This window comes from Furipterus horrens, unplaced genomic scaffold (genome assembly GCF_987537825.1).
Source record: "Furipterus horrens unplaced genomic scaffold, mFurHor1.1.pri manual_scaffold_6, whole genome shotgun sequence".
Lineage (NCBI taxonomy): Eukaryota > Metazoa > Chordata > Mammalia > Chiroptera > Furipteridae > Furipterus > Furipterus horrens.
In genome coordinates this window covers 74,128,147-74,142,773 of record NW_028327176.1, presented here as the reverse complement: position 1 = coordinate 74,142,773, position 14,627 = coordinate 74,128,147, and positions in this window count along the sequence as shown.

Sequence of the window (14,627 nt, the reverse complement as noted above, 5' to 3'; positions counted from 1 at the left end):
CCTTCGATGTATCTGCAAGTTATTTACCCATGATCGTATTAGAGAAAAGCAAGTAGCAAGTTTCATAGGCCTATCTACTAATGGTATCACAAAAAACAAAAAAGGGGGAGATGTAGGGAACCGCTTGTCGTGGTTTAGGGAATTGTAGCCCCGGCCTGAGCATGACTGCCACCGGCATCCGGTCATGCTTGTCTTTAAGTCTCAACATAAGGCTGCATGGGAGGTATAACCAAAAGCCATTCAGAGGGTTTCCGTGGGAATTGGATTTAAAGAATGCTTATTATACTTTAGAATTTGCTGTGCTTATCTTTTAATGTAACAAACAATCTCTAGCCAGGAATGTATGAAACCTTGTACCTAATGCCAGTGTGGTGTCAAGATGTTTGAGAGACCCTGACACAGACTGGTCACTGTGCCCTCTGTACTAGTACATGTAATCTGTTACTGTCAACTGTAATCCTAATGCCTCCAAACTATTGATGATTCATGAATCTTGGCATTGTGTCTCCCATGTGTATCCTCCTCAATAAAAGGCATGAGGGAAGAAGGTCTAATCGCTGTTCTCCACTAGAGAGGCAGTCACCTTCCTTCCCCCAGACATAATGTCCTGGATAAAAGTTTGTTCTGCCGTGGTCACGAAGCCTCTGCTGGACAGAGCGACTTCCAACCGAGCCTAGGGTGTATGAGGCACATGCACGTCAATGCCCCCCCCTTTTTTAAGTATATTTTATTAATTATGTTGTTATAATTGTCCTAATTTTCTTTCCCTTTGCTCCCCTTTGCTCCATACCCCCGTTACCTCCAGCAATCCCACCCACTTAGCTTATGTCCATGGATTGTGCATACAAGTTCTTTGTCTTCACCTTTCCTATATTATTCTTTTTTTTTAAGTGTATTTTATTGATTATGTTGTTACAGTAGTCCCAGTTTCTTTTCCCTTTGCTCCCCTCTTCCCAGTACCCTCCTTCTGTCCAGCAATCCCACCCCTCTAAGTTCATGTCCAGGGGTCATGCATGTAAGTTCTTTGGCTTCACCATTTCCTCTGTTATTCTTAACACTCCCCAACCTGTTTTGTACCTACTAATTATGCTTCTTAATCCCTACACCATTTCCCCATTTCTCCCCCTTCCCTCTTCCAGCTGATAACCCTCCAAATGATCCCCATACCTATGATTCTGTTCCTATTCTGCTTTGCTTAGTTGGATTTTGTTTTTATTTTTCAGATTCAGTTGTCACTAGTTGTGAGTTTGTTGTCATTTTAATGTTCATAGTGTTGACCTTTTTCTTAAATAAGTCTCTTTAACATTTCATATAATTATCGCTTGGTAGTGATAAACTCCTTTAGCTTTACCTTGTCTGGGAAGCACTTTAGCTGCCCTTCCATTTTAAATGATAGCTTTGCTGGATAGAGTAATCTTGATTGTAAGTCCTTGCTTTTCATCACATTGAATACTTCTTGCCAGTCCCTTCTTGCCTGCAAAGATTCTTTTGAGAAATCAGCTGACTGGCTTATGGGAACTCCGTTGTAGGTAACTCTCTTCTTTTCTCTTGCTGCTTTTAAGATTCTCTTTTTATCTTGAACCTTTGGCATTTTAATTATGATGTGTCTTGGTGTAGTCATTTTTGGGTCTTGCTTGTTTGGGATTCTCTGTGATTGCTGGACTTATATGTCTATTTCCTTCACCAAATTTGGGAAGTTTTCCTTCATTATTTTTTCACATAAACTTTTACTTTCTTGCTCTTCCTCATCTCCTTCTGGCACCCTTATGGTTCAGATGTTGGCACGTTTAAAGTTGTCCCAGAGGTTCCTAAGCCTCTCCTCATTTTTTTTCAATTCTTGTTTCCTCATTCTGTACTGGTTGATGGTTTCTTTCTTCCTTATGTTCCAAATAATTGATTTGAACCCCGGTTTTCTTCCCTTCACCATTGGTTTTGTGTGAATTTTCATTTGTTTCACTTAGCATAGCCTTCACTTCTTCCCTTATGCGTTTGCCATACTTAAGCATATCTGTCAAGTCTGTGAGCATCTTTATCACTGATGTTTTGAACTCTGTGTCTGTTAGGTTGGCTATCTCCTCATTGCTTAGTTCTCCCCCTGGAACCTTGATCTGTTCCCTCTTTTGGGCCGTATTTCTCTGTCTTCTCAACTTGACAAGCTCTTGTGTTTGCTTGCCTCTGTGTCTTAGGTAGAGCTGTCGTACATGTTACATTGTAAGGGGTGAAGCCTTAGGTATTCGTTAGTGAGAGGTGACTCATTTCACCACATTGCAGTGCTGTATGTGGGGGAGGGGCTTGAGAGAGAACGATGCCACTTGCTCAGCACTCGCCCCTTTTCCAGGCACTTCTCCCACTTCCCATATGGGACTGGCACCCCTTGAGCTGTTGTCCTGGCCATTGTTCCCAGAGTGGGTGGGTCTGCAGGTATTCTAGGACCAGGGGAACCTCTAAACAAATGGACTCTGCTGAGAGACCAGCAATTTCTTTCTTCACCCCAACCCCCACTGGTTTGCAATCAGAAGCAATGAGACTTTATTTTCCCTGGTGCTGGAACTGTGAGCTGTGTGGTCTGGCCTTGTGCTGGAGTGCTCCCCAGATGTGCCTCCCTACATTTTAAAACATGTGACTGAGCTTTCTGCCAGCCTGCTGCTGCCACTACTACTGCCACCACCACTCCACATCCTCTACACCCCGGCTCTGCCCCTCCTACCTTTCTGAATGAGTATTTCTTCTTTATAGCTTTGTTTGTTGAACTTACATGCACTTCTGGTTGTCTCTAGTTTTGAGATAGTTGTATTCCTTCTTAGTTGTGGAGGGAGATGTGGCATTTCTATCTAGGTCTCCATCTTGGCCAGAAGTCCTTGTCTCCCTTTTAAAATGAGCAATTAAGCATCTTTGCATAAGAATTGTGGGATCGAGCACCAGATTCCAAGGGCCTGGGAGAAGTCTCATCCTTCTGGTAACAGGTAGACAGACCTTGGTACAGGTGTGGAGCTGGCAGGAACTGGCAAACCTGCCCCAAACCCTCTCTGCCATTGTCAGGGTCACACCTGGACAGTGCTGACTTGGGCAGACACTCCCATTGGCAAGAGAGACTTTTCAGAAGCCCAGATTTCCTGAGGGGAGAGTCCAACACACTACTGGAAGAAATAAAAATTATGGATTTGAATATATTGAAGAAGGTGAGAGGAACTTTGCCAATGTTGCCTTCCAAGGAGACATAGGGTGGAACTGAACTGGCTAGCAATGACTTCTCCTGCAGGGGAGAAAGGAGCATGGTAAGTGAGTGCCAAATACATCAGCTATGCAGGACATTGCAGGAGTAAAATAGATTTCTCTCTAGATGCACCTAGAAGACTAAGGACCTCCATGACTGAGGGGTGGGAGAAAAAGAAAGAGACAGTTACAAATGTCAACGAGAGTAAAAGGAACATGGTTCCCATAAACTGTGCTCAGGGCTTTAGCAAGAAGTCTGCCCATAAGCCTCTAGAAGAATCTCACCAGAGGATTTCCTCACTGGGTCCACATACACCTCACAATGCCTGCCTCCATGTTAAACCCCCAATTCCCACCCTCTCAGCTGCCCCTGTGTACACTCCAGAGTGCAGCAGCTGGAGGGAGTGCCAGTGCATTTGGAAAATCAGGCCAGGGTCTGTGGATAGGGGAAAACCAAAAACTCAGCAGCCACACCACCAATGGCAAACTAAAGAGAGGTTTCCAGCCAACCTGATGAGTCGTAAGAACCAGAGAACACATAAAAGCTTTAGAATTCTGCCACAAGGGGAGTAAGAACTGTGCAGTAGGTATATTCATACAAGATCAGACAAAAATTCCAATATAACAGGATGAACGAACATTATATCCCAACTAAAGGCAACAAGTAAAGATTTGAGGAGTTTGCACAATGCAAAACTTCGAGGAATAAGAAGTCTGAGGGAAATGGCATCATCAAAAGATAACAAAAGTCCTCCAGTAACTGAATTTTATGATATAAAATTTTGTGATCTAGTTGATAAAGAATTCAAAATAGCTCTTTTGAGAAAACTCAGCAAGTTACAAGAAAACTCAGAAAGACAATTCAATATAACCAGGAAAATACATTAACAAAATGATAAATTTAACAAAGAAATAGAAATCATCAAAGAGCCAAGCAGAAATTCTGGAACTAAAAAATTCAATGAATAATTAAAAATACATTAGAGAACATTTACTTCACAGTAGACCAGATGAAATGTAGAATAAGTGAACTAAAGGATAGGAACTTCGAAATAACCCAATCAGAGGAGAACAAATAAAATAAAATAATAAAAAAAAGAGTGAGGAAAGCCTGCACTATCTATGGGAATCTATCAAATGTACAAATATTAGAGTAACTGGTATTCCAGAAGAAGAGGGAGAGAAGGGGGCATGAAGTCTAAAGAAATAATAGCTTAAAGATTCTCAAACCTGGGAGGGATTTAGACAACCAAGCTTCTAAAGTGAAAAGATCACCCTATTAACTCAATGCAAAAAGGCCTTCTCTAAGACACATTTTAATGAAAATGTAAAAGAAATCAAAGATAAAGAGAGACTCTTAAAAGCAGTCAGAGGGAAAAAAAGATTGAACTCTACAAAGGACATTGCCTCCCCATTAAGCTATCAGTGTATTTCTTTTATAAAATTTTTTTATTTATTTTTAGAGAGAGGGGAGGAGAGAGAGAAAGACAGGGAAAAAAACATTGATTACCTCTCATATGTGCATCCACTGGTGACCGAACCCACAACCCAGGCATGTGTCCTGATTTGGAATTGAACCAGCAACACTTTGCCTTGTGAGATGATGCCCAACCAACTGATCAACACCACTCAGGGTTATCATCAGTGTATTTCTCAGCAGAAGAGTGTGGAATGACATATACAAAGTGTTAAAGGAAAAAAATGCCAAACAAGAATAATCTACCCAGCAAAGATATCCTTCAGATATAAGGGAAAAATAAGAGCTTTCCAAGACAAACAAACGCTGAAAGAGTTCATTACCATTAGACCTGCCTTTGCAAGAAATGCTAAAAGGAGTTTTTCAAGTTGAAATGAAAAGATGCTCATTAGTGACATGAAAACATGAAAATAGACAACATACTTGTAAAGATAAGTATATAGTCAGATTTAGAAAATGAAGTCTGTAATAGAATGGTGTATTAACCAGTTACCTATAGTATAAAGGTTAAAGGAAAAAGACTATTAAAAATAACCATAGCTGCTATAATTTGTTAATAAATACACAATATAAAAAGAGGTAAATTGTTACATCAAAAATGTAAAAGGAGGAATACAAGGGTGAAGCTTTGGGAAGCGATTGAAGTTAAGTTGCTATCAGCTTAAAATAGGCTAATATATCTATAAAATATTTTATGTAAGCCTCATGGTAACCACAAAGGAAAAACCAAACAAAAATTTATAAAAGATAAAGAAAGGAGAAACAGAGCATACCGCCATGAAACTACCAGTTTACAAAGGTGGACAGAAACAAGAAAAAAGATACAATGAAAGTACAAAATGGCCATAAATCAATTAATTAGGTAGCTTTAATAAGTCCTTATATATTAATACTTAGTCTAACTGTAAATGGATTAAATTCACCAATCAAAAGATATAGAGTTGCCGGATGGATAAAAGTAAAACTCAAATATGCACTCACTACTAGAGACTAAATTCGGATTTAAAGACACACACTGGCTCAAAGTGAAGGGATGGAAAAAGGTATTTTGTACAAGTGGAAACAACAACAACCAAAACAGGGGAGGCTATACTTATATCATACAAAAATACTCTTTAAGTCAATAGAGGTAACAAAAGATAAAGAAAATGTTATATAATGATACAAGGAGTCAATTCATCAGGAAGATCTTAAATATAAATGCACCCAACTTTGAAGCACCTAAATATATTAAGTAAATATTAACAGACCCAAAGGGATAAATATATAATATTACAATAACAGTAGTGATTTTACTCATTTGTTTATTTTTTAAAAAGCTATTTTATTTGTTTGTTTGTTTGTTTGTTTTGGAGCGAGAAGATGGGAGAGAGAAAGAGAGGGAGAGAAACATTGATGTGACAGAGAAACATTGATCAGTTGCCTCTCATAGTGCTGACCAGGGACCAAACCTATAACCTAGGCATGTGCCCTAAGTGGAATCTAACTTACAGCCTTTCATTTTTGGGGATGACGCCCAACCAAGCCACACCAGTCAAGGTAATAGTAGTGATTTCAATACCCCACTTTTGACAATGACTAGATTCTCTACAAAGAAAAAACAAAAACAAAAAACCAACAAGAAAACATTGTACTAAAATAATATGAGGGGAACCCAAAAATACCGGAATTATCTTCTGGAAGGTGGGCTCCTTGTAGTATTGACTTCTCCCACTAGGTGAGTGTTCTAGGAACCCATCTGTATCAGTGTACCAACTGGTATTGTTGTGAGAGGCTGCATTCAGCTTCAGTCGAATTTTTTTTTAAGACTCTTTCAACCCATTTGCTCATTTCATGATGGATGATTTATGAGTGCACCTGCCCACACCATACTGAGTGTTCAGCAATTTTTTACCAAAAACACCACGACCCTTGTGCTCCACCCTGTCTGTTCACCCAGTCTCACCCCGAGTGACTTTTCTTTGTTTTCTTGCATGAAAAAAGTCCTCAAAGGGAAATGTTTGGCTGGCATGGATGAGGTGAAACAAAAAATGGCAGAAGCACTAAAAGTCTTCAAAATCGAAAAGTTCAAAAACTGTTTTAAACTGTGGAAAAATGTATTGATAGGTGTGTTACATCAAATGGAGAGTACTTTGAAAGTGACTGAAGTTTAACCATGTAAGAATAAATACACACTTTTTAATAAATAAATTCTGGTTTTGGGGGTCCCATCTCATACATTAGACCAAATGGACCTATAGGACACTTACAGAGCATTCCATCCCAAAACTTGATACACATTCTCCTCAAGGGCACAAGGAATATTCTCCAGGATAGCTATATGCTAGGCCACAAAGGCAGTCTTGGCAAGTTGAAGAAGATTGAAATCATGCCAAATATCTTTTCCAACCATAAAGGTATAAAACTAGAAATTGAAAACAAGCGGAAAGTTAGAATGTACAAGCAGGTGGAAACTAAACAACACATTTCTGAACAACTCCTGAGTTAAATTAAAAAATCAGTAAAAAATCTCTCACAACAAAAGAAAATGAAAACTCATCACATCAAAATCCATGGATGTTACAAAGCAGTTTTGAGAGGGAATAAATGCATATATGTAGAACATTGATCTCAAACAACCTACCTTTCACCTCAAGGAGCTAGAAAAAGAATAACAAACTAAGCCCAAAGTTATTAGAAGGAAGAAAATAAAGATCACAGGGGAAATAAGTGAAATAAAGATCAGAAAAATATTAGATAAGATCAACAAAACTAAGATATAGTTTCTTGAAAGATAAAGAAAGTTGACAAACCTTTAGCTCAACTAAGAAAAAAAGAGAGAAGACAAATAAAACCAGAAATTCAAGAGGAATCATTACAGATAATGCTGCAAAAATACATAAGAGACGATGCTGAACACTTATATGCCAACAAATCAGGCAAACTAAAAGAAATGAATAAATTCTTCAAAGCACACAACCTATAAAGACAATTAGGAGAAACAGAAAATCTCAATAGATTTTGAGTCAGTAATTAAAACCCTTTCAAAACAGAAAAGCCTAGGATCACATGGCTTCACTGGTGAATTCCATCAAATGTTTAAAGAAGAAATAATGGCAATCCTCAAACCCTTCCAAAAAATTAGAGAAGGGAACACTTCCAAACTCATTTTATGAGGCTAGCATTACCTTGATACAAAAGCCAGATAAGGACACTACAAGAAAAGAAACTGTAGACTAATATCCCTGATAAAATAGAGCAAAAACTCAAATAGTAAGGAATGTAATTTCACAACACATTAAAAGGATTATACATCATAACCAAATGGGGTTTTTCCCTGGAATTGACAGATAGTTTAATAAATGCAAATCAATCAATGTGATACACCACATTAATAAAATGAAAGATAAAAATAATATAATAACGTCAATATATGCAGCAAAAGCATCTGGCAAAATACAACATTCTTTCAAGATAAAAACTCTGAACATATTGTATATAGAAGGAATGTACCTCAACATAATAAATGCCCATGTAGACTATAAGACTCAGTGGTGAAACATGGAAAGCTTTTCTGTAATATCAGAAACAAAAGTTTCCATTCCCACCATTTTTATTCAACATAGTCCTGGAAGTCCTAGACAGAGCAATTAGGCAAAACAAAGTAATAAAAGGCATTTATTTGGGAAGTAAGAAATAAAATAGTCATTATTAATAGATGACACAATCTCTTATAAAGAAAATCTTAAAGAGCCAAAAAAAAAAACTGTGAAAACTATACAATGACTTCAGTAAAATAGCTGGATATAAAATATCAACATACAGAAATTAATTATATTTTACACACTAACAAATATCTGAAGAAGAAATAAAATCCCACTTGTAATAACATCAAAAATAATAATACTTAGGAATAAACTTAACCAAGAAAGTGAAAGATTTGTACAATGAAAACCACAAGACTGATTGAAGAAACTTAAGAAGACACCAACAAATGGGAAGATATCCTGCGTTCATAGATTGGAAGAAGTAATATTGTTAAAAGGTCTTTGCGACCCATAGTCATCCATAGATTTAATGCCATTTCTATCAAAATTTCAATGACATATTTCAAAGAAATAGAAAAGACAATAATAAATTTAGTATGGAACCACAAAAGACCCTGAATAGCCAAAGCAATTATGAGAAAGAACAAAACCAGAGACATAACACTTTCTTATTTTATATATACTAAAAACTATAGTAATGAAATCAGTATGGTACTGGTATAAAAATAGACATGTAGATCTAGAGTCATACATCAATGGAACTGAAGAGAGAGCACAGAGGTAAACCCACTCATATACAGTTAACTAGTATTTGACAAGAGACCAAAAATATAAAGAGAAGATATAGAGTTCTTCTCTTAAATTTAATGGGATCTCTGGGGAGTATTATGATGTAGGAACCAGCATCAATCGAGGCCACAAAATGTTGCTTATTGTGTGGAGAACAATGGTCCACCATAGTTGTACAGAGGTGATTGTCCTTAGGTGATAAGATGTGACACTAAAAAGGCTGAGGAAGTTGCCATTGCCTCAGGTCAGGGAATGGAGTGGTGAGTTCCAGCCTTGGGGATTCGAATTCAGGAATGGAGAAGACTGGATACTCTGTATAACCTCTGTAGAAGAGCATGGAGCTCCTGGGAGTTACTACCCGAATGAGACCATGGAGGAAGGCTGGACCATGGAGTCACCAATATCAGGTCCAGGGTGACCCAGGAAATTCTGAAATGGGGGCTTATCTTGTAGGACTTGTCACCTTAGGGAGCAAAGATCTGAGTCTCAGGTGCTCCTCATTAGCAGTCAATAATTCCAAGCAATGTAAGGCCTCTTTCTTTGATAGTGGCCACTTGACTAATCAAAGAGAATAAGAAAGTCCTATAGTTTATAAATACTCCCTTGAGAAATAATTGCCTAGTCTCTGTGTCAAAAGGAGCCTGGTCAAGACTGGCTTGAGTTTCCTGTCCACTGGCTCTGAATCAACTTTCACTTAAACCAAGATGCGTCATTTGGTTGTTATATATTGTTATCTCCAAGTTAATAATTTATTATGATATTCACTAGACTTGTGGAAATAAGTGTGAAATTGTTCCAGTCTAAAATTTCTGTTTGGTTCTGTATATTTTTCTTCTTTTTCTGAGACTTTCTATTTATTTGCTGAGATTCTGTTTTTTATTTTTATTTTTCGTGTGTTTGTAATTTAGAAATCTTTGATAAATCTAATACCATCATCATCTGGATATTAGCACATATTTGTTGTGGGTTTTCATGCAGTTGGTGATCTTACCACTTCTTGGTATGATGAGTGATTTTCAGGTGAAATCTGGACATTTGAGGTGTTTGGTTCCAGACCACTACAATAAAGTGAGCCATAATCTTTTTGAATTATTTAATATAGTTTTTTCAAAATAATTTATTTATCTATTTGTTTGTTTATTTATTTTATTTTTAGAGAGAGGAGAAAGGAGAAAGAGAGGGAGAGAAACATCACTGTGTGGTTGCCTCTCACTCGCACCCCCAACTGGGGACCTGACATGCAACCTAGTCATGTACCCTGACTGGGAATTGAACCAGCGACACTTGGCTCACAAGCGGACGCTCAATCCACTGAGCCAACCAGCTAGGGCTGAAGTATTTAATATAGTTTTGTTGTCTATAATCACTATGCTGTGCGTTAGATCTCCAGGACTTATTTATCTTCCAGTTGCAGGTTTGTACCCTTTAACAGCATCTCTTCAATTCCCCAGCCCCAGCCCTTAGTAACCACCATTCTGTTCTCTGTTTCTATAAGTTCAGATTTTTTTTTTTGAATCCACATATAAGTGATATCATACAGTATTTGTCTTTGTCTGACTTATTTATTAAGCATAAAGCCTTCGAGACCCAGGCATGTTGTTGAAATGGCAGGATTTCCTTTTTTCTCATGGCTCAATAATGCTCCATTGTGTGTGTATGTGTGTATACATGTATTTCTTCATTATCCAATCACCCATTGACAGACACTTAGGCTACTTCTATATCTTGGCTATTGTGAACAATGCTGGAATGACATGGAAGTACAGATATCTTTTTGATATCCCACTTTTATTTCCTTTGGATATATACCCAGAAGTGTCATTGCTGGATCATATCATAGTTTTATTTTTAATTTTTGAGGAAACTCAATACTAGTTTCCACAGTGGTTGCACCAATTTACAGTACAGGAGTACTAACAGTACAGGAGGATTCTCTTTTCTTCACAACCTTGCCAACACTGTTATCTCTTTTCTTCTTAGTGATAGCCATTCTAACAGGTGTAAAGTGGTTTTGATTTGCATTTCCTTGATGATTAGTGATATTGAGCTCCTTGTGTACTTGTTAGCCATGTGTATGTCTTATTTGGAAAAAATGTCTGCTTAGTTCCTTTACCCATTAAAATTTGTTTTCTTTTATTGATTTTAGAGGGAGGGGAAGGGAAGGAGAAAAGAGGGAGGGAAACATCAATTGGTTGCCTCTTGCATGTGCCCCGACTGGGGACTGAACCTGCATCCCAGGCATGTGCCCTGACTGGGAATCAAACCCATGATCTTTCAGTTTGCAGGGCAACACCCAATCAACTGAGCGATGCTAGCCAGGGCCCTTTATCCATTTTTTAAAAATCAACTTTTTTGGGTTGTTGTTACTGAGATATATGAGTTCTTTATATATTTTGGAAATTAACCTCTTATCAGATAGATGGTTTGCAAACACTTTCTGCCATTTCATAGGATGCCTTTTCAGTTATTGTTCCTTCTGCTGTGCAGAAGCTTTTTAGTTTGATGGAATCCCACTTGATTTTTTTTCTTTTGTAGCTTGTACTTTTGATGTCATAAAAAAAAAAATTATCACCAAGACCACTATCAAGGAGCTTCTTTCCTATGTTTTCTTCTAGGAATTTTACTGTATCACAAGTTACTTTTAGGTCTTTAATCCATTTTGTATTTATTTTGGTAAGTGATGTGTGATAGAGGTCCCATTTTTATTTTTCTGCATGTAGTTATTCAGTTTTTCCACACCATTTGCTGACTATCCTTTCCCATTAAATATTTTTAAACATTCAAAATTGAAGGCAAAAAAGTCTACCTTACTGGACCATTGACCCCCTTGCAGATTTGGTTGCCTACATAAGTTACTTCATTATTGAGTATCACAGCTTCCTTATCTGTAAAATGTGGGTAATGATTATGCTTTCCCTGTATGTTACAGCGGTGTCACAATAGCACAAGAGAAAATGCTTTGTACCCTGGGAAGTAATCCACAACTATGAGGTATGCCTGGGTGATCCTTGGGCAGGATAAACTGCCTGAGTCATAGCATCTAAGAGTTTTATTAGTTCCTGGATAAGATAGTTTTATTGGTCTCATGCCTGTGGACAATAAAGAACTTAACTTAGCGTTACCTCATCAGTGTGTTGCTGGCTGGCTGTGGCTGATGGATTCCATAGAGTTTTATGATCTGTACATGAAAGGTTTGATGTTGGCTCTGAAGCAGCCACCGATGTAGTCCCTTAGCCCAACAGAAATCAGAAAAATGTCAGCAAATACCCTTTCACTACCCAGAAGTGAGCTTCTTGAGGGCAAAGGCTGTGTCTTATTCAACATTTTATTCTTAGGATAGCCCATTGGTTGGCACACCGTGGATACTAAATAAAACTTACTTAATGGATGAATAAAAAATACTATTTTGGAAGGAATAAGGTTGATATTAGCTTCCTGAAGTTCCCTTTCTCCATAGCCAGCCTAGGCATTTATTATTTGTCTTGTTTTTATGTTGAATTTTTTTTTTTCTGATGTTACATAGGGCCATTATTTTATTTCACACTTATTGGAGAAAAGGCATCATATGAATATAATCACAAAATACACAAAAGCACCTATATTAGGTTTATAAGTCAAAAGCCCAATTATTCTTTTTTTCACCATCACCTGAGGACATTTTTCATTGCTTTTAGAGAGAAGGGAAGGGAGAGAGGAAGGGCAAGATAGGAACATCAATGTGAGAGAGAAACATTGATCGGTTGCTTCCTGTATGCGCCTGGACTGGGGTTTGTACTGCCTGGAATGGGGATTGAACCCACAACCCAGTATGTGCCCTGAACAGGAATCGAGCCCGCGGCCTTTTGGTTACAGGACGATGCTCCAATGCAACTGAGCCTCACTGCCCTGAGCCCAATCATTCTTTTTCTTCATGTAAACTAGAAGAAATTTGAAACAAATTAAAGAACGACCTTCATTCATAGATGATCTCTTCAAAGCTTTCAGGCAAAAGCAGTTTCAGCCCTGCTGGTATGGCTCAGTGGATTGAGCGCTGGCCTGCAGACCAAAGGGTTGCAGGTTTGATTCCCAGTCAGGGCGCAGGTCTGGGTTGTGGGCCAAGTCCACAGTTGGGGGTGAACAAGAGGCAACCACACATTGACGAATCTCTTCCTCTCTTTCTCCCTCCCTTCCTCTCTCTCTAAAAATAAATAAATGAAATCTTTATTTTTAAAAGCAGTTTCAGGTTCATGTAATTTAAGTTTCTTGAAAATTGAAAAGTATTTTTCCTGGAGATTTAAAAAAAGATTTTATTTATTTATTTTTAGAAAGAGGGAAAGGAAGGGGGAAAGTGAGGGAGAGAAACATCAATGTGAGAGACAAACATCAATTGGTTGCCTCTCATACATGCCTTGACCCGGGACCAATTCTGCAACTCAGACATGTGCCCTGACCAGGAATTGAATCTGTGGCCTTTCTCTTTTTGGAAGGACACCCAACCAACTGAGCCACGTTGGTCAGGGCTCTCTTGGAGATTTTATTAAGTATGAGGAAAACCAATAAAATATGTGTGTTTACATGTCTAAATTTATATAAGTACTCACATTTATAAATTGATATTAAATCATTGCTTTTAACACATACAGGTATTTCACAATTTATGAATGTGCCTAGTCAAAGATAAAAAGTAGGAATGCAAAATAGAGGGTGCTTTCCCAGAAAAAAACAAACATTGTAGAGCCTCTCAATGAACTGGGCTTTGACTATTGAGACAAGTCAACTTCCTCTGAACTCAGAGCTTCTCGCAACGGTGATCAATTTTCTCTTCTTCCATCAATCACTCACAAGAAAAGCAGCACGACAGTGAATTAATTGTCTTTGCAACAACCAGCAGTATATTTGGACATTGCACATTGCACCTTTTCCATAGTTTTTCTTCATTGACCTTAATGAAAACTGAAAGATGCGGTCTTCTGCAATGAGAATACTGAACTATGTGCAAACTTTTGTTTCTGAGGATGGCATCATACAATATGAAAACAGGAAAAAAAAATCAATTCTGTGTTCAATGTATGAAAAAAAATTTCACAGATTTCATTGTTCCTGGCGTTTCAACTAATCTGTGGGGAAGAGTGGTGATAAGGTTTATATCACTGTGGGGACTCTGCAGTTTCTTCCTTTGCTCTCAGAAAAACACTGACAAGATTTTTCCAGGATATGGAAACAGGAAAGCCCTCTTAAGCCTGCTCACCAAGTGAGTACACATCACACCCAGTATCCAATGGGTACATGTTGTGGCACTACATCCCAAACCTGTGTCTAGGACTAGCCTCAGGGGAGGGCAAGAAGAGCTGCCAAGGTTTTTCCCAGGAAACTTAAGAGAGCACACCACAGCATCTGCCCCATCCAATCACCTCTTATAAAATGCCATCAGGAGCACTCCTGGACTCCAACACATATAATAGTACAGAATTCAAAAGACAGGCACAACTGAAGCTTCTGCTGAATAAAGTCAATGGCATTTCTCAAGGGGGCACTGAATGCTAGTAGCACAGCCTAGAACCGCGATAACTAAAAGTATAGCTCCCCATATTTCCAAACACTCCTAATTGAAAATAATTGAGCCTATTCCAGTGAATTAAGTA